The sequence below is a fragment of the Grammomys surdaster genome, unplaced genomic scaffold (genome assembly GCF_004785775.1).
Source record: "Grammomys surdaster isolate TR1022 unplaced genomic scaffold, NIH_TR_1.0 64, whole genome shotgun sequence".
NCBI lineage: Eukaryota > Metazoa > Chordata > Mammalia > Rodentia > Muridae > Grammomys > Grammomys surdaster.
This window is the reverse complement of record NW_021604566.1, coordinates 12,519,806-12,539,052: the sequence shown is the minus strand read 5'-3', so window position 1 is coordinate 12,539,052 and position 19,247 is coordinate 12,519,806. Positions and strand designations below refer to the sequence as shown.

The window sequence follows — 19,247 nt, the reverse complement described above, 5'->3', positions numbered from 1 at the left end:
GGAGGATTCAGGCACAGGCACAGCAGGTATAGCGAGGACATGAGTGAAGGCCTGTGTTCACCTGCTTCTGTGTCTGTGGGCTGAGAAAGTAAACTGTGGAACAGGGAGCAGAGAGAAGGGCCACACACCATAACTCTGGCTGGGTAGACCCATAGGGCAGTGCACTTGTGAAGCGGACTCTTCCTTCATGTGCTGGTTATTACTCTCTTACACACATGTTCCCAGCCCCCAGAAAAATACTTAAACCTCACACCCTAGAAGCTGGTGTCATTGTCCAGAATCAGATTAAGCACAGTGACTCCCGTCAGCATCCAGAGACTCATGTGGTATTCTGGAATTGGAAAGACACAAAAGCATCCACACAATAGACACAAGCAAAAGCTCTCAAAGACTGGAGTCATCTCCTCCGTCTGAGTAGGAACAGGTGGCATTTATCGAAGTAGACAGCCCTGGGCAGCTGGTGGACGTGTCCTTCCAGCTGGGCATCTTCTCCCCATTTAACCTAACCACACCTGCTTCAGAAGGCAAACAGCCGTTCGCATCTCCGGTGTCTCAGTACGAGACTGGGGTTCTGATCAACCATTCAGCTTCCAGCTGTAGTGGCTCATAATGTCTCGGGACTCCATCTGGCCTCTTACAGCAAAGACAAAAAAGAGTTGGGTTTTAGGTTTAGAGGTGGGCTTCCCCCACCCCAGGGTGTGTGTGGTTTTGACCTGTTCTGATGCTTTATTAGCAAAAGAGATTTCATCATCCCTGTTGTGTGATTAGACTTATCCTGCTTAAAGTTTCTTCCCCTGAAGCGTGCATGGACTTGTGAGTGCCTGTCCCTTCAGGCTTTTACTGCACTGAATTAAGAAGCAGTACAGTAATCTCATGAAAGATTAATCACTTCCTGTAAGCATCTTGTACCTGCAGACAGGCAATTACTGAAGTATGTCTGAAAGAAAACAAAGATGGATGTAGAAATGTATTGGACAAGTGTTTTTGGTAATGTGACTGTAAAAGTTGTTTGGGTGCCAGCGCTTTTGGGGCCAAAATGAACTTCAGTACTGAGTTAATGGACCACAGTTTGTTTAGCACATGAGAAGTGATGTTTTCTTTGTAATGATAGCCAAGATCTCAGAGTTGCCCAGGTATTTCTCTCCAGGCTGTGCAAGTATACACATTCTCACCTATTTCCTTGTCTAACCTGAATAATGACTCAGACATTTGCAGTGAGTTCCAGTCCTTGTAATGGAGAGAATCTGGACTCTTCGCTGCAAAGACTGACCCTGTGCTTTCAATAATATGGTGAGGTCTCATGGTCTGCTTGCTGCTTTGCTAAAGAAGAGCCAGGTTTTAGATCAATAAATCCCAGAAGTCCTTGCTTTGGAGGTGATACTTAGGACTGTGAAGTCAGACATATTGAGATTTGAATTTTGTTCTTTCTACTTTTAAGCTGTTCAGTGCTGGCTAAGTTACACGGCTTTTCTGACTTGAAGTGCTATCATCTGGAACTAGTCTCATCTCTTAGGTCTTCTTTAAGGATAAATTGAGATAGATATCTACCACCTACAAAGCGCTCAGCAAAGGCTTTTTTGTATACAGTGACAATTGCTCCCCAAATACAAACGACTCACTTGTATTTGTTGATGGGATTTTAACTGAGCAGAGTTGTGTTATTAAATCATCATATGCATGGCATCTTCTCATAATATTTTTTTCTTCTTCCCTTCTCCCTCATCCCTATTTTCTCTGCGTAGCTCAAGCCCTGCTTGTGTTTTGGGTCTTGGCTAGGATGTTGTCTTCTCCTCCCTGAGGCAGGATCCCCACTCCTTTGCCTCTGATCACTGCATTAAAGATTCAAAGTCCACATGACATATAGTGTGTAGAAAGCTCACGTCCTTGCAGTGTCAAACACTTTCATCATTTCAGAATAAACTCACACCCCTGGAACTGGCTGCTTCCCTCACTCTTCTCATAGCTTTTGACATCTCCAATCTCTCTTCTATCACCATGGTTACCTGTTCTAGAGATTTAGCATAAATAGCTCCAAATGACGTGCCTCTGTGTTGGGTTTCTTTTGTCATATTTGAAAGGTAGTACATTTTTTATCACAGTTTATTAATTTAGCATGTGTACCTTCACATGCCATGGTGTGTATGTGTGTGTGTGGAGGCCAGAGGATGATGTTGGGAGTTGATTTTATTACCATATGGGTCTTGGGGACAGCACTGCTTCTACTGGGAAAGTACTTGTTGTTGTTGTTTCTTAAGTTCCATGTAGCATATTTAATTCCATTTTGTGGCTGAGTAATATTCCATTGTAGGTACATATTATTTAAATATGCCAGTCTAATTATTATTTTTGCTTCAAAATGTTGTTAAAATTAAACCTAAAGACAAACTCAGAGTCTAGAGTCATCTATACTTTGAACAACCTCAGAGCCAGTGACTCTTAAAACCTTTGATGGGTGTGTGCGTGTGTGCGTGCATGCGTGTGTGTGTGTGTGTGTGTGTGTGTGTGTACTGATAAATTACCTGTGACTTGCTGGCTGGTGAACTCTAGCGAGTCACCTGTCTGTGCCGTGGCAATGCGGGGATTATAGGCAAACACCTCCTTACCTGTCTTTTTACTTGCATTCTAGGAATGGAACTCAAGTCCTTCTGTTTGTGGGGCAGACACTTTATCGACTGAGCCAGGTTCCAATTCTTTTGAAGTAAATCATGAGATCATTAAGCAGCCCCTTGCTGAAAGTTGTTGTGTTCTATAAACTTCTCTTTGACAAATCATCTCTCTAAACCACAAACCACCCTGCAGGTCTACCTTTTAAGTTATCTTTGGTTTCAGCATACCCATTGTTGCATGATTTGGCGTCTCTGAGCTCAGAGTTTACAGGTGTTTACTTTCCTTCAATCAGAAGTGCAAGTGTATACTAGTGTTGGATGGGCAGTGACAGTCTACCTGTGTTTGCAGAGAAAGAAAGGTCCTTGTCTCCAACTTCCAGCTTCATAAAGATAGGTGTCTTGTGCTCTCAGATCTTGATCTCTGACACAGGAAAGGAGTTACTGTTTTATTTATTTATATTTTGGGTCTGGCTGATGCGTTTGTTTTACAGTTACGTTTTCACTTACGACTCTATCTTGTCTCTGTGTAAGATAAGAAAGTGTCTGAAGCACATGCTTACTGTAGCTGTGGGACCCAGCTCATCATCCTTAGGTGATGGAGGGAGACATGATACTTTCTCATGTCCTAGAAACACATTGCCTGACAGCTAAGAATCGGTCAGAGTTCAGCCCTACATGCAACTTTCATGGTTCCTCAGGAACACATCTGGGGTGTGCTGGGGAGTCTCTGGATTCAGTTTGAGGTTTCCTTACAGTGGTGTTTTATAGGAAGCTTCATGTTAATCTCTTACCTGGTTTGGAAATTTCCAAACAGCTCATAGGCAAGAGGGAGCAGTAGTCCAAGGCAGAGGAGAAACTCGGAAAGTCCTAGTCATGTGCAGACACAGCTGCACTGTGATTTTAGGCAGCCCCCTGAAGTTCACATAGGAGTACCAGAGACTAGCTCTGAACACAGATGGCTCGAAGGTTTGAGCCACAGCTGCTTGTTGACCATGTAGCCCAGGATGACTTATATGACCTTTTTAACCTATAATAGGGATAAAATGATTGACAATTTCTTGGGCTTTGTACTAGAATTTATCAATGAGTGGTGGGCACACAGAGCCCAGAGTCTGGCAAACAGGTACAGCCTCATCCGTTGCAGTTGTCAGACTTCCTAGGTCACATTCTGAAGCCAGTGCAGGCTTTTTCTACAAGTTCACATTTCAAATGGTAAGGTTCTTTGTACAAATTTTTCCTGGGATTTCAGAAAATGTATATATCATTTCAAAGTCCAGAGAGACTTACATTTGAAAGTAGCATATATGAAATATGCTAGAACTTATAAGGTAGCCAAATGTATTGATAGAATGTGTAATTTATTTTATTATTATAAATTAATGGAAGCAATGAGAAAGAGACTTTCCTTGGGACAGAAAAGGATTTCGAGAATTATATATCCAGAGTTTAAAGGCCTTTGGAGGCATTATTGAGGTGGTTTACTCCCTCCCTCATTCATTCATTCATTCATTCATTCATTCATTCATTCACCTATTCATTCATTTACTAAAGTATTCCTTTTGGATTCAAAGAAGCAAGGATTATAACAAATACTTGGCTTTCCACACTAACGATTTCACAGTTGCCAAATTCAAGTTCAGACATAGACGACACGACCTGGAAATGGATTCTTAAGCCTGCCAGGTGATCTTCCGTAACAGCCCGTTGAGGAAATCCAGGGAGCACAGTTAGGGCACATGGCTTTCATTATCCTTGGAGTATAATTTGACTTGAAAATGATAGGAAAACTGGGACAAAACAGTTTTTGAAGCCAGTTTTTAAAGAAGGTCAGTATTTGGCTAAATGCAAAGTAATACCAAATTCAAATATTTGTTTTAAATGTTATTGCCAAACATGGACACACTTTTGTGGAAGGAATAGTGAAAAGTAATGTCTGTCCTCACCCCAGAAATCAGCCTCTTCCAAGTCCTTCCCATGTGAAGGATAGACCTGCAGAAGGCTTCCAAGCAGGCCCCATGTTAAATCCTGACAGAAGGTTGGGGGTTGGGTTCTGTGTTCTATGACCACTGTTAAATCCTGATGGGAGCCTGGTAGTTGGGTTCTTGTTCTAGATAAAGTCGTATAAAAACATTCCGAAATCAGGAGTTGTAGCAGTGATATTTTGAACAAAACTAAAACTTAATTTTCAAAATTTGCTGATTTTTGTCACCATTGTGAATACTAACTTTAGATTTATTCCTATTTCTTCCCAGATGTGTAAAAAGATTTTTAGGGACAATATATTCTGACCAAATTATTAAATAGCTAATGGGAATACTTCAAAAACTTTAGCCTATTGAGTGTGCTCTGAAAGGAATCCACAGAAACATTTCATGATTGCCTAAACTCGTAATGATTTCTGATTCTACAATGGATATGTTATGTGGGCAAGGTTCCAGTTTCCCTCCGAAGCTTTCATCAGACAGTCTTGTGCTTCTCAGAGACCAGCAGGACAATTTACCCCCAAATAGTTAGATTTCTTCTTAACAGAGCTGTACCCCAAACTGGTTCCTTTGTTTGTTTGTTTGTTTGCTTGCTTGCTTGTTTGTTTTTGAAGCAGGGGCTCACCACACATTTCAGGCTGGTCTTCAACCTGTGATCCTCCTGTCTCAGCCTTGTAAGAACTGAGATTCAGGATAGGTTTGCACTGCCATACCTGGTACAAACTAGGTTTTCTTTTGAGGCATGAACCCTTATTTAAGAGTTGAGCACAGAGTACATTGTCTTTGCAAACAGAAGATGACCTAGTTCACAGTTTTTTCTCTTAGCAGACTAAGAGAAACTCAATCTGGCCATTCTGTAGAACAAATTATTTTACTGAACACATAGAATCCAGGAGTCGTAAACAAAAAACTCACTCTTTAAATCATTAACAGTATAAAGCTATTTAGGGTAAAACTAGCAAGAAAGCATTCAGGAGAACACAGGTCTGGTAGCCTGCCCCCATCTCTGCAGCACCTCTGTCCCTGCCCCCCTTCACCTGCTCTGCTTTACACCTTAGTGCAGCAAAGCAGTTTGATTAAGGGCAGGCAGGGTCACAGAGTCACTGTCTAATGCCCACCTCTCTGGCATCCACTGTGGACACAGCACTCCTTCTGTAGAATTCCCTTCTGGGTCTACATCAGGTGCATTGGACGTGAACTTATCTTATAATGAAAAAGATTCTCCTTAATGTACAGAACAGCAATCACGTGGGCACCAAAAACACTGAAAGCTTCAGGTAAGATGAACAGCGCAGAGAGAGAGAGAGCGAGAGAGAGCGCATGTAGTGTTAGGCTCTTTTAATCACTAGAAAGTTTAACAATTATCACTCACTCTTAGGTTGTGCCTACTGAACCTCTCTAGTCAGCCATAGGTTTATTATGGGTCTTAAAGTAATCTGTGTTATGTTAAGGGTATTATTTACTTGGTTGATAAAGGTTTGCTGTGAATGGTGCTTGGTTAAATAATTAGCAGTGAGCCCTTGGGCACCAGTCGGTGCATGTTTAAACTGGAGAACATATGGTACTGGTAGGTGCTGATTTGGTCTTTACCGAGCTGTGTAAAGCCTGATAGAATTATATTAAATAGAAATGAAACTTGACACCTTTGGCTTCAGAATTTAATTTTGTAAAAGGGGATCGCAGCATCCTCCAAACGGTACATGTCTGCTGACTAAGCAGGGCAAGTGGCTGTAACTAAATCCTAAAAGCCAAGGCTGCAAAGAGAAAGAATTAGAGAAAAGGAAAGAAAATTGTGTTAGTAAATTCATCAGTCTCTAATCACAGTTGATCAAAGGCGTCTAGACACTACCTACCTAACTCCAACCCGGCTTTTGTGACTGTTACAAAGAAGCTTATGGGTTTGTTAGCTCAACTCAGCCTGGGAAGATGTCTGTGTAAACAAACAACTTCCAACACTTCTCCACTTGTCAGTGTTGCCTGTTGTCTGCGTTTATTTAGAAACTGGATTGTGTATTAGCTGTTACTCTTTTGGAAGCTACAGCCCACAGTCCACAGCTGACCAGCTCACAGACAGACCACAGTTAAAAAGCAGAGGGCACTTCCGTGTTCTTGCTCCAGCCTAGCTGAGAGATCTCTGATGTTACAAGAATGTTTGCAGACATGCAGCAGGAGCCATGGCTTTACCTTTTTTGGATCCAGATCTTTCAATCTTTACTTCCCATATTCTGTCTTTTTTACCATTTATAATAGACACATTTTGAACATAGTATTTTAAAAATAAAAATACAATCATGGTATACACAAGTGTGCTCCCATTTTTCTTTCTGGAAATAACGACACATATACAGTGAGTACTTGGATCCCAGAACTCCTCATACATATTTTCTACAATATCCTTTCAGAATCGATGTTTTTATCCTTTTTTTTTTTTCAAGTGGACAAACTGAGACTTTGGGGTGGGGGTTGAGAAGCCCAGCTCAAGCATCTGGTAAACATGATATCTGTGTTGAAATGAGCCTGGCTATGAAGTCCCCGCTCTTTTTATTATGGGGCTGTAGGAAGCGCCCCAGATTCCAGCCCTTCTTGGGGCTGTGCTGAACAGAAGCCCTGGTGATGGGGTTTGCCTGGAAATGTCTCCGGTCCAGCCAGGCAGCAGCAGCTCTTGTCATTGGCCCATCGTTGTGAGCAGATGGAACAAGGCTTTTTAACACTCACTTTCTTTCATTGACTCATAGGACTCTGGGAATGGGATATGGGACTGGTGGGTTTAAGGACAGACTGATTTCCCAGACAGAGCAAGGGACACTGAGATAGCAGGAGCCTCTGCAGGTTTCTGATCTTTGCCACCAGGGGCCAGTGTACAGGTGCTAGTAATCTAGGCAGGTGGCAGCAAAGGGCCTTGGGCAGGCTAATCCTCAAACTGATGCCATCAGTCAGAAGTTGTTTATGACTAGGGATGTCTAACGACCTACAAATACATCCTGCCTATGCCAAGGCTCCTGGAAGCTTACAGACCAGAACACTCCTAAATAGTTAAACGTTCTGTTCTTCATGGTACATCACAGTGACCAGACAAGGCTGATCGAGAAGTCCAACAGGAAGGGTGGGAAGTATATTTTATTAACTGTCAGGATCTGGGTACTAAACACCTCATCACTTTAAGTAAAGCAAAGTTCCCTTGACTATGTTATCGATAGAAGGACATGCTGACCCTTTATCTCTTTGTTCTTTTAAGACGAGCTATACAGAAGGTGGAAAATATCAAAGTGACCTCAAAACATGAAGGAAAAGGCGTATTCCAATAAAATGACATTTTCTTTTTATTGTTTCCAAATCACGGCCCACCCCACCCCCAGCTTGCTCCTGTGCTCTCTCCCCTCTTTGGGTCAGGACATTTAAAGTGAAGTCTTGTATTCTTCTCTAAGGCATAACTGTGTGGATGTTTCTTAATGTCAAACTTACTTGTTGTCTTCTGTTTCCCTAAACATGAATCCAGTCTTTCAGCTGTCAGGAGCACATATTGGAAACGGTAGTCTGCATCCTGCATGAGCGAGCCGGAGAGCGCATTTGAGAAGGAGTCTGTGCAGAGTTAATTGCTGACTCCTTGGAAAACTTGAGCAACAGATTTGGCCTCTGGCAAGACAATTTTACAAAAGTAAGAGCAAATAATGAGCTAGGCTGTCTCTCAGCTATTACTATGCCAGATGGAAATCTCTTTGTCGGTCTGTCTGTCTCATGTATGCATGAAACACATACATATAGAGGCACAAAGATACACAGTTATGCATACTTATAATCATATACACTCTCACACATACACAAACATACACATACCCACACACATGTGCTACCTATATCACCAATGACGTTTAAGTACATTTTTTCTAGAACCACTCAACAAATTATCTTCTAGTTAAAAACTCTGCCTGCATCAACTTCAACTTTCTTCGTGTAGGTCATTCAGCACTGGGGTTTAACATCCTGACCTAACATTTGACATATTAATCCTAATTTTAATCCAATACCAAGGCATTTTGTTGTACTGAATCAATTCAGGTTAATTCAGAATTAGGTTGCTCCCACCCAGGATCAATAGCCCCACTGTTACCTTTCTTCAAAGCTGACCACCCAGTTTTGTGAGAATCTGCAGTGAGTTAGAAAATCTGCCATTACTGGAAGAACCGGCAGCTCAGATACAGCTTCTCATTCTTCTGGTCTATACAATACTTGCTCTTTGTCGGTTGTCTCCTGAATAACCTGACAGAACTTGGCCTGCCAAGCAATGAGATCTTTATTCTCCTGGAAGGAATGCTTTGCACACCAACATTATTAAGAAATTTCTGGACAATGTTTAGTGGCTAAAGACTAATTCAAGGTTCTATTAAAAAGGCATCTGGGTAATTAAAAGCACATTTGTTCTCAGCCTCTTCCCAATTTGTCCATTAGTGGAATAAAAGCCCAGGACAAAGGGTCATGTGGCTCGGTTATATTTTACAAGAATTCTTCAGGAAGTTGAAAACACATGAGCGTTTTCCAAAGATACACATGTTTATGGCCTCCTGGCACAGCAAATACAAAGGTCCCTGGCTTTAAACAGAGGTTGTCTGTGACCAGTTGCTATTGTAATCAAGAAATTTATCCTGAATCTTCACAATTTGTCCCTGGAATTATCAAGTTTGTTGTTAGAATGTTCCCCAAACAGGGACAGGCTGGCACATTATCTCCTTTGGGTTGAAGTTAAAAAGAATTGCCTTCCCATGTGTTTATCAATTTGAAAACTAAAACAAATAGGCAAAAAAATTAAATACTTTTATATGCTTTTACCTTACAGCTGAAGGCTCTTCTGAGCTCTCTTTCTAATGGATTTTTCATACATTCAGAAGCCTCAGGCACCAAATTTCTACACCACTACCAACCAAGCAAACATCAGTTTTCAAATCGATGTGTTCTTTGTTGTTCCTATTAGTTTGTCTTAAAAACTGGATACATTGAGAAAATCATAGCTATGTGTAGATAAAAGTTTAAAATGCCTCTAAAAGTACCTTAAAATTAAGTGAAGATTTAGCATGTTTCTTGTAAGCTTCTGTTAAATCACTAACAGTACAAGGAGCTGAAATTCATCAGGATTACCATGGCACTGTAAGTGTGTGTGTGTGTGTGTGCGTGCATGTTGGGGGGACCTTGAAAAAGTGGGATGCTAGCAACAACTAGGACACAATCAATGTCTAGTAGCTAGGGAAGGTGCCAGGTAGACAGACAGATAGACAGACAGATAGACAGACAGACAGACAGACAGACAGACACACACACACACACACACACACACACACGAACACAGAGGAGAAAGAGAGAAAACTGAGACTCTCAACTGGGGTCAGATCAAGATGCAAAACTATAAGACATTAATTTTGCTTACTGTTATTCGAGTGTTCCCTCTAGGTCAGGCTAGGTACTTCTATGGATCATCATATCAAATTCTGACAGGGGTATAACTCACCCTCGTTTTCAGTTGATGCTTATATAATGTGAACAAGGCTCTGTGATCTCACAGCACTCTGGCTTGCTGGTTCTATCCTGACCCTTTTTATTTCGGCAGAATGGCGGAGTAAATATGCACAGGCAGGCGGGTCGAGTCCTGACTTCATTCTTCTGTTCCTTTGTTCCTTCTGTTACTTACTTATAAACCACCTGAAATAGCCAGCTAATGTTTAAGATGTAACAGCAAGTGAACTGGTTTCCAGCTCCTGCTCTTCACAGCTTACAAATCTGGTAGGAAAGAGAGACAATCAGCTCTAAATTTGTTAACAACTGGAAAACAGACAGGAGGGCTTCAGGGGCCTCTGAGCACCTCTCAGGGGACTGGAAACTAGACAGGGGTATTTGAGAACAGCTTCCCAAAGAAGAGCCTCTCTAGCTGAGCTTGGAATGTGACAAGCCATTCTAGACAAAGAAGCAAGGGAAAACAGGTCAAGGTGGAAGTAGCACCAAAGTCCGAGTTCTGTGGACTGTGGAGAGCTAGGTGAGGTGAGCAGACGGAGGCAGGGAAGTGCATAGAAGAGATGCTATCCAGGCTATGGAGCATCTTCAAGTGTATCAAAGGCTCCTGTCATTTGAGGTAATATTTCTCAGTGTTCTTCCTTTCCAATTTCCTCCTTCTTTGTACACCCCAGACTCCAGCCAAACTGAGGTCTTTGTTATCATCTCCTCCTCTGACCCCTACCCCCCAGAAACCTTTTGCCCTGGGCTCAGGAGAGCTGTCCTGGAGGTTGGACATATCCTCATAATCATACAGTTCTTCTGCCCCCATGAGAGCATGAAGGATGAAGGAAAGCACCATTTTATCCTGCAGTCTCCTTCTGACCTAGAACATCTCTGAAATAAGTGAGAGAGGTGGGGCTGTTTAAGTGACAGTGCTTTTTAATTTCCCAGAGGTGGGAGGTCAAGGACATTGTCTGCCAAGGAGTGAGGGGCAAGAGAGATGGAGGCCAGACCTAAGAGTGAGGGGCAAGAGAGATGGAGGCCAGGCCTCCCTGGGCTGTTCTTGGCTAGGAGAGTCAGCTCTCTGCTCAGAAAAACAAATACTTATTAACACTTTACACAAGAGTCTCCCAGCTTCTCCTATTTACATTGCAAATGCATTGGAACTGGCAGAGTGGTTCTGTTTACCTGAAATTTATCATTTGTTTGAAGACACTATATTCATAGATGATGAGAGAGGCAAGACTTGGAAGAGAAGAGAGGACCATTAAAAAGCCAGCCTACCCAGGCAGACCTCTCTTTGCCAGGGCAGATACTTAAAAGACTACCTACCTCAAAGTGAGTCCCAAATGAGAGCTCCCTCCATGCCTGTTTGCTGGCAAGTTACATGGACCCGAGCTATAAATCCCATCTGCCAGTACAGGCTGTCTCCAATAGCAGTACATGAAACCAGGCCCTGGCTTCAGGCAGGGGTCCCTAGAGCACCCTGGGGTTCCCACTGTGGTGCCCCCAGGTCTCAGCTTATGAGGTTTTTAAATTTACTGGATATGTTAGAAAGTCAGTAAACTATGCATCTCAAACACGTTCAGTGGTGTGATTTCGTATCAACAGAGGCTTGCACATGTGGACAGGCTCCAATCCCGCGCAGAAAAGACTTGCCCAGGTTTTGAGAATTGTGCTTCATTATAGAATGAAAAGGCAAAACATATGAATAAAGTCAAGCAGTCGTGAGAAAAATATATACTCCATAAAGCAAAACCTTCATATTACAGCAGAAGTTATTCTATTACTGGATATACCTTCTGCACAAGACTACATATATTCATTTATATGTTGACCCATCCCTGTATCTCTGGGATGAAACCTACTTAATCATAGTGAATGACTTTTTGGATGTGTTCTTGGATTCAGTTTGCAGCTGTCTTATTCAGAACTTTTGAATTTATTTTCATAAAGGAAATTGGTCTGCAATTCCCTTTTTTTGTTGAATCTTTATTGGGATGAGCTCATTGTCTCTCAAGATAGACACATTTTCCAGGAGAGCTGGGACATAAACGAATCTAGTGTAGACGACGCTGCTGAGAGCTTTTGCCTGCTTTATGATGTGGTCTGAGAATTCTACGGCTAGTATCCCAGCGAAGACATTTAGACAACATGCTACTATCGTGACATTTAAACGCGTGGACTCTCATTGTTCAGCAAGACACAATTGCACGTAGCAAGGAGTGAATTCATACACAGAGCTTGGGCAAATACGATACTGAAATAAAGTTAGTCCTTTGTCATAGTATGAGAAGCATTTGGGCAAATTAAGTCTTCTCAGTATTTTCCTGTCTTTAACTACATTAGACTCTAAGGAGGAAGAGCGAGTGATAGGGTAGTAACTGAACAAAGTTACTAACTAAACACTTGTTAGGTGTGAGGCTCAGAGCTGAGTACTTAATTGTACCAAACAATGTTATTTAGGCTGCTACTGACTACCTGTTATACCAGTGATTCTCAACTCCTTTCACAGGGGTCACCCTAGGACCATTGAGAAACAAAGATTATGATTTGTAACAGTAGCAAAATTATAGGTATGAAGTAATGAAAATAATTTTATGGTTGGGGAGTCACCACAATATGAAAAACTGTATCAAAGAGTTACAGCATCTGAAAGGCTGAGAACCTGTGTTGAACTATTATTTCTATAATAGGAAACTCAGGAATGGGAGTGTGGTGGTTTGAATAGGAATGGCATCCATTGGCTCATATATTTGAGGGCTTGGTCCAAAGTTTGTGGAACTGTTTGGGAAGGATTAGGAGGTGTGTCATTAAGTATAGATTTTGAGGGTTCAAAAGCCCATATCAGGCCAAGCTTTGTGTTCTCTCTCTCTCTCTCTCTCTCTCTCTCTCTCTCTCTCTCTCTCTCTTTCTCTAGGATATAAGCTACTTCTCCAGTGCTATGCCTGCCTATCTGCTGCCAGGCTCCTCACCGTGGAGACCATGAATTAACCCTCTGGAACTGTAAGCAAGCCCCTAATTAAATGCCTTTTTTTTTGTAAGTTGCCTTGGCCATGTTGTCTGTTCCCAGGAACAGGACAGTGACTAAGACAAGGAGAAGTGAGTAGCACCTGTGGCTGGCGCCATCTTTATGAGATACTAGGATGAATTACGCCCAACTTTATGCCTTTCTGGTTTGTGGAAGCTGGGCAGATATAACTGGATCACTGTGGCTACTGTCCCTTCACTCCTGGCATTGGCTCTCACGTTGGCTTGAGACTCTGTTGCTCTCTAGGCAGGTTGATGTACAGAGTCACCAAGGGCTGGAGGGTCCTGTGGAGGTAGATGAGACAGTATGAGGAAAGAGCCCAAACAGGAAGCTGCTGGCTGTCACTGTTCAGAGGAAGTGTAGACCTGCTGTAGAACAGGAGAACTGTGTGTGGGTAGGGGAGGGGAGGTAGATGATTAAAGAACTGGAGTGAGCCAGTCACCTTCCCTGTCTTTTTGCAATTGTGGAAAGAATTCATTGGCCCTCCCATGCTTTTAGAGTGAGGTTAACAATTTGTATTGGCGAAACTTGGTCTTAGAGAGAGCAGAGCAGGCAGCAGACCTCATGGCTTGTTCCCAGCTAGCATAGTCACATGTTTCCGGCAAAGAGAAAAGGCGGTTTTCTCTAGCTGGGTCTCTAAGAGGGAAGGAAGAGGGTTAGGAAGTTGGTGGACATCTCCTGCATATGTCTTACCAAGAGTAACCATGTGGGATGTAAAAATGCCTGCCCTGTCCCACACTTTGTCTCTATATTTGCTCTCGTGAGTTGCCTCAAGAAGGGCCAAAGCACCCACAGTTTGGTCTTTCTTTTTCATGAGCTTCACATGGTCTGTGAGTTGTATCTTAGATATTGTGAGCTTTTGGGCTAATATCCACTTATCAGTGAGTGCATACCATGTGTGTTCTTTTGTGATTGGGTTACCTCACTCAGGATGATATTTTCTAGTTCCATCCACTTGCCTAAGAATTTCATGAATTCATTGTTTTTAATAGTTGAGTAATTATCTTTGTGATAAATCAGAAAAATATAAGAAAGAAAACAAAAAATGATTTGTAAGCTTCCCAACTCAATAATTCCTTTTGGAATTTAAAAGAAAACTATCTTACGTTTTTTTCTGCTGTGAACAGACACCGTGACCAAGGCATCTCTTATAAGGACAACATTGAACTGGGGCTGGCTTACAAGTTCAGAGGTTCAGTCCATTATCATCAAGGTGGGAGCATGGCAGCATCCAGGCAGACATGATGCAGGAGGAGCTGAGAGTTCTAAATCGTCATCTGGAGACTGCTAGGAAAATACTGGCTTCCAGGCAGCTAGGGTGAGGGTCTTAAAGCCCATGCCCACAGTGACACATCTACTCCAACAAGGCTACATTTCCTAATAGTGCTATTCCTTGGGCCAAGCATATACAAACCATCACAAAACCCAACATATTTCCAAGGTTAGAAATGTCAGGTAATGGAGAAGAGTCTGTACTGTAGGGAAGGAGAAAGAACTCTTTCAGCCCTGGCTGATCTGAGGCTCACTATGTGGGCCAGGCTTGCACTAAACTTGTAGCAATCCCCCTGCTTCTGCTCCTTAGTGCTTGGATGACAGAAATGTGCTGCCACACCTTATACTTTTTGTTTTTCTTAAATAAAATAATCATCACACAGAGGCATTTACTCTTTTCACACGTTAGGTATCCTCATCCACAGTGCATGGCCATACTTAATTTTCATCTACTTCTGTGTCTTCGAGGATTTTATTCCCCAGATGGATCTCCTGGATTCTTCTTTGTATTCTATAATATAGATGAATTCTACTTTCTTTGTCCTGTTGTTTGGTTTAGTTTGGTTTCTTTACAGTTTAACTGCTGTGCACTGAGCAGCCCCTACCCAGTGTTGGGAGTTTTGCCAGTGCACTCATGAGACTGGCCCCAAGCAGTGGACTGGCTGGGTTGTACCTTCAGGTTGTGGTGGTTACATCACAGACCCTTCTGTGCCAGTTCGCACTTCCAAAGTCTCTTCCCCATGTCCCGGGGGAATCCTCTAATTATAAGCACTTTCAAAATTAAGAAGGGATGTTCAGCTTTGCACTTTTTTGTTTCAAGTTTATTGTGTGTAAGACCAAACATCTTTCCCTGTGTTTGTACATTTTGTTCTGCTATAAATTTCATGTTTGTAAACTTTGCCCACATCCTATTATGTGGTTCATCTTTTACTTCTTTGTATGATTTAAAATATATAATTTAAAGAACTAAATTGTATGTAATTTTCATTATATTTTGGTATTTAAAAAAGTTGTTTAGTATACAGAGCAGGCAAAAAATACATTTTCTGGCCAGCATATGTTCCCCTTCTGCAGACAGCACCCAGATCTTCCTTTGGGGTAGTTTTTATTTTTACTGCATCCATTTGGGTGTCTTTAGGCTTGGACACATAACACATAACCTAAGCTCTACCACCAAAGTCCTACATTCCTCTGGCCACAAACACAGGACTCAAGAGGATCAAAGGAAACCACTATAACTTTGTACCAATTTGAAGAGAGATCAAGTTGTCCCTGAGGATCCACAGGCCAGGACTCCTGGGAGACAATGAGTTAGAGTTTTACCATATAACATGCATATAGCCTCTCCTACACCCCATATGTTTTTAAATTGCCTATAATAGCTAATACAAACAAATGTCATACAAATAATTGTTATATCACTTAGTTCTTAGCAAGTATTACTTATTACTGTGCGTTTTTTCTTTTTTACTTTTGATTCAGAGTTAGTTGCTTCTACACATACATCTGAGGTTGAAGACAGTCAATGGTTTTCCCTTTGACTCTGCTGCAGTACAAGGGATGGAAGGCTGCTGTGGAAACAGAGCAACATAACGTCCACTAAAGACATGACGACAGGAGTGCCAATGTAGAGTTAAGTCAGCAGCATCTTGTCTAACACAATAGTGGTCTCAAGCAAGACGTTCAACATGAAAGGGTAAGCTGCATGTAAGTATATCCTCACATTCTTGGAGAGGAAAGGTTTTATTTAGTTTCTACATCATAGTCCATCATCTTGGGAAGCCTACGCAGGAACCCAGGGCTGGAGCTTGAAGCAGAAACCATGGAGGAATTGCTGGCTTGCAATCATACTGACTTGCTCCCATGCGCATGTTCAGCTGCCTTTCGTATAGAGCCTGTTCAGGGATGCTATAGTGCTCTGTGGGCTGAGCCCTCCCACATCAGTTAGCAATTGAGAAACTGCTTCCTGTGTCTATAGGTCAATCTGATGGAGGCAATTCTTGGTTCCCAGGTATGCCAAGTTGACAGAAAAAGAAAACAAACAGATAAACAAAGCCCCCTATCTAACCAGGACACCTCTGTATTGTGAAATGTTTTTGGAACTTTTCTCTTTTCCGGTTACTATCGGGCTGCAGCCTGCAATAGCCCTGTGTAGAAAGGCAGTGTGAGTTTCTTTTTAAGTCATACATGCTGGTAGCTAAGGAAACACTTAGAGTATCTTTCTTATTTTTGGTTCCCGTGTTCACTTTCACTTTCCCTGACTTCTGCAATAACTGAGAAACTGGGCTTGGTTCAGTACCACTGTGGGAGGATGAGTCTCATGGCACACCTTATGTTTAAATAACTGGGGTTCTCTACTGGAAACATGGAGATGCAGGCATTGAGCATTGGCTTCTTATGCTCATAGTCCTTTCGGCACGCCAGCAGCTCAATGATCAGTAAGAAGAGTTAAGTGGTGAGAACGTGTAAGATAAACTCACAAAATTAGGCTTCGAAAAGTAGAATCAACTAAGTGAAAAGGCAAAAGTCAACTTCTAGAAAGTAAAGCTAGTCATTTATGTCCACTGAAAACGTTTTAAGTTTTTTTTACAGTGTGATAGTAGCCAGAGTGACAGACTAGAAAAACCCAAGCTTTGTAATAAAAGGCAGCCACGCTGATTAAAGGCGAAAGTTTACTAAGTGTAGATCAAAATGATTTTCTCTCTTCAGGATGAACTCATTAGAAGACTCGGGCTGGAACCATATGGTTACGTTCAGATCAGCCAAGTACTGGGGATAGAATTTAAAGGGGAGCAGAGTGCTTTGCTTTTCCCCCCATGGGATCAAGCACTGGGAATAGGAACACATAGCCATTGCCTGTGCAAGCCCATGGTACATGAGGAGAGCTGGTACCAAGTCCTCTTCCTGCCTTTCCTATTTTTCTGTAACTATGTTGGAAATTGACTACATTTTTCTGGGACTGGAAAGATAGCCCAGCCATTAAAGTCTGGGCTCACAACTAGAAGGAGCTATATAATCGGGCATCAGTAGGAGTGACGTTTAACTTTTTAGGCAACTGTGACACTCAAGCTTTTACACATTGGTTGTTTTGAAAAGGATGTACTCTGAAAACTGTTTTCACTCCATTGCCATCACTGTGATTGTGTCCACACAGGATGCTGGCATTTGCTTATTTGTTCTCCAATGTCTTTCCATCTGAGAGCCACAGTCAATATGCAGATTAAATTCTTAAGCATGAAGTTGAGAATTTTATACCCTGATGAACCAGGCAGAAACACAGACACACACACAGACACACAGATACACAGAGACACACACATACACACATAGACACACACAGAGACACACAGACACGCACACGACAACTCTTCCAACCTCCAAAGCCAAGAGATGCCTAAGGGGCAGCAAGAGGTGGTGGTACTGGGGCAGAGGGTAACCCCCATCTCAACTTCTGCAACAACCACCACAATCAACATGCCTGCTGAGATCTCCACGCCTGATCATGTGGTCTGGTTCCTGTTCAATACACTCTTCATGAACTTCTGCTGCCTGGGTTTCATAGCCTATGCCTACTCTGTGAAGTCGAGGGACAGGAAGATGATGGGTGATGGAACTGGGGCCCAGGCCTATGCTTCCACTGCCAAGTGCCTGAACATCAGCTCCCTGATCTTCACCATCCTTATGGTCGTCATTGTCATCATTGTCTATGACACTAGAAAAGAGACATCTTGCAGCATCCCACAGTAGATAACAGATTCTGGGGCCTTCCAGGCTTGCTATGTATTCCATTGTCTATAGCTTCCCCAAATCCTAGTCTTGGTCCTGACAATTACCCCATACATATGCAAATGTTATACTCACATATCTGTCCATAGAGGATTCAATAAAGTGCATGTTCTATGAAAAAAAGAAACACACATGCACACGCACGCTTGCATGAGAGAGAGAGAGAGAGAAAGAGAGAGAGAGAGAGAGAGAGAGAGAGAGAGAGATTGAGAGAGAGAGAGAAAGAGAGAATTCCAACCCAGTCTAGGAAATTTAGTGGCTTGAACTTGCCTGACTAGCTCCCTTGGACTGGATAAATTAGAACTCTCCTCTCCTCCCTGTCTCTGGAATAGTCTTCCTTCTTGCTTGGTATAATAGTTGATTTTTCTGGCACTCTAACAGAATATGTAAGATAATGGTTAACCAATAAAATAAACCATTTTACTCTTGATTCCTGAAGCCAGAGGTCTCAGAATGGCTTCGTCTGGTGAGGGTTTCATACTGTGTTAGAACAGCAGAAAAGTAGAATAAATGAGAACAGGGGAGGAGACAAAATAAGAGGGAAGGCCTTATACCATAATGACCTGATTTGCATTAACACATACAGTTCCATGAGAAAGGCATTCATCCCTGGCAACAACCCAATACTCTTAAAAGTTGTGCCAAGGACCAGCCTCGGCTTGGAGAGGGGTTCTGTGAAAGGGGTGTCTGGGAGTGGTGTAAAGAACAACTTGAAGCCAATTCATGAGTCTAAGCTGACCACCTGTGTTCTGCTTGATACAGCTTCTCCAGTTTGCTTCTCTCTATGTTCTGCTTTCTCTCTGAAGGTTTCCTTTTGATTATGAATCAGCATCCTGGGACCCCAGCCTTTAATTCTTAAGAGACAGCAAGCATACATTTTTCTTAACATTGCAAAAGAGTTCAGAGAACTGCCTGTCTTTGTTAAGCACAGACAATAAACTAGTTGGGTGGGACCCTGCCCTGAAACCATTTCTACCAAGCCTGGGCCTAACCTTGCACTGTCCTAGGCTGACCCTGAACTCAGGAATCTATCTGCCTTTGTAAACATAAACATAAACAAAAAATTTAGCTAGGTGGGATCTGCAATCATCA

The 19,247-nt window shown here is 42.3% G+C and overlaps 1 pseudogene; it reads left to right on the top strand.

Moving 5' to 3' along the window:
- Positions 1–17,759: 17,759 nt before the first annotated feature.
- Positions 17,760–18,116, top strand: LOC114622513 (annotated as a pseudogene).
- Positions 18,117–19,247: the final 1,131 nt, after the last annotated feature.